Genomic DNA, 1141 nt, shown 5'->3' with positions numbered 1-1141 from the left:
TTGGTGTCAAAAATTATCGCTCAAACTTTTCTGCTTGTGGGCTTATGCTATAGCTCAGAAGAGTGATGTGTTCTAGGTATTTCAGAAATGGCTGGCCTTGGTTGAGAATCAGTCAGGTAGAACTCTTAAATGCCTATGGACTAACAATGGTGGAGAGTATCTCTCTCATGACTTTCAGCATTTCTATGATACACGTGGGATTAAGAGGGAGCTCACATCCCCTCGTACTCCAGAGCAAAATCCAGTTGCAGAAAAGATGAACCGTACCATTCAAGAAAGTTGCAATGCATGCTTTCAAATGCAAGTCTTTCTGGTGGGTTTTGGGCTGAGGCAATGAAGACTGCAGTGCATGTGATCAACAGATCACCTAGTAAGAGTTTGGATGGTGGTATTCCTAAAGAGGCATGGAGTGGCAAGAAGCCCCCTTACTCTCATTTGCGTATATTTGGGTGTGAGGCATATGCACATGTGCCAAAAGAGCTTCGAAAGAAGCTAGATCCTAAGTCTAGGAAATGCATCTTTCTGGGTTATGGTGAAAGTGGAGAGATGAGCTATCATCTCTGGGATCCAGAAGCAAAGAAGATCATGCACAGCCATGATGTAGTCTTCAATGAGAAGAAGATGCATAAGGCACCCATAACGGATGTGGAAATGAGAAGAATCACTTTTCAGGATGTGAATCCACCTACATATGTTGATAGACAGCAAGCTGTCCATGCACCAAATGTACACCAGGGGTAGACTATGTGATGCTTACTGATTGCGAGGAGCCTTCTTGCTATAGAGAGGCTATGATGCACGAGGATCAACGCAAGTGGGAGTATGCTATGCAATCAGAGATGAGTTCACTTATGAAGAATCAGACTTGGGACTTGGTTTCTTTGCCACATGGAAAGAAGCATTGCCATGTAAATGGGTCTACAAGATGAAGGTCACAGGTGATGATGTGCCTAGGTACAAGGCCCGTTTGGTCGCTAAAGGGTTCAAGCAAGAGAAGGGTGTGGACTTTAATGAGATATTCTCTCCGGTTGTGAAGATGACCACACTTAGATGCATGCTTGGACTAGTGGCATCCGAGGATATGGAGCTTATGCAGATGGATGTCAAGACAGCTTTCTTGCACGGGGATCTGCATGAGGAA

The sequence above is a fragment of the Dipteris shenzhenensis genome, chromosome 6, assembly GCF_047967505.1.
Source record: "Dipteris shenzhenensis isolate YYH24624 ecotype China chromosome 6, Dip_SZ_1.0, whole genome shotgun sequence".
Lineage (NCBI taxonomy): Eukaryota > Viridiplantae > Streptophyta > Polypodiopsida > Gleicheniales > Dipteridaceae > Dipteris > Dipteris shenzhenensis.
This window is presented reverse-complemented; position numbering follows the sequence as displayed.